This window comes from Gobius niger (genome assembly GCF_951799975.1).
Source record: "Gobius niger genome assembly, chromosome: 18".
Taxonomy (NCBI): Eukaryota; Metazoa; Chordata; class Actinopteri; order Gobiiformes; family Gobiidae; genus Gobius; species Gobius niger.
Genome location: NC_136869.1, coordinates 21,612,318 through 21,612,930, shown reverse-complemented (window position 1 = coordinate 21,612,930; position 613 = coordinate 21,612,318).

The window sequence follows — 613 nt, the reverse complement described above, 5'->3', positions numbered from 1 at the left end:
GCATTTATTTCAGTTTTTTGTCATGTCTTCGTCACATTTTTGTAAATATAGAAGAGAGAGTGTGTCACTGACTTCCTCTCCTCACAGTGTCACTGGAACGTACTCTTCATTTGTGGAGGTGTTTTGGGTGATTGTAACAGGAATGTTGCCGAAAACCAATGGAAACTGCATGTTATAGATTATAGATCACATTAGAGAGCAATGTGTTTAAATGATTTTTTAAAAGTTCTGGCTAGAATTTAAATACTTTGTCTGGCAAAAGAAAAAATGATGGTTACATTGAAAGACTAATGATGATAACAGCTTCCTCCTCCGTATGGGAAGTGCAGCGCCCCTGTGCTTGGACAGTGTGGTGCTTGTCACAGGCCTACACCCGCCTCTGAGCTGGCTCTCCCAATGGGACAGTCAGCACTTGGCTCCTGTCCCACCCTGTCCCCGCTCGACCATGTGTCCACACTCGCGTGACGCAGGGATCCCGTGGGGCCTTATGTTGTTTACAGGTTTCCCCCACTGTGTAGTCTTAAGTTGCTTCTGTATGATCTATTTTTAGTAATATTATTAGCAGATTATTTAAGGAGTAAGGTTTAAGGCATACTTTCTTGTTCACATATAG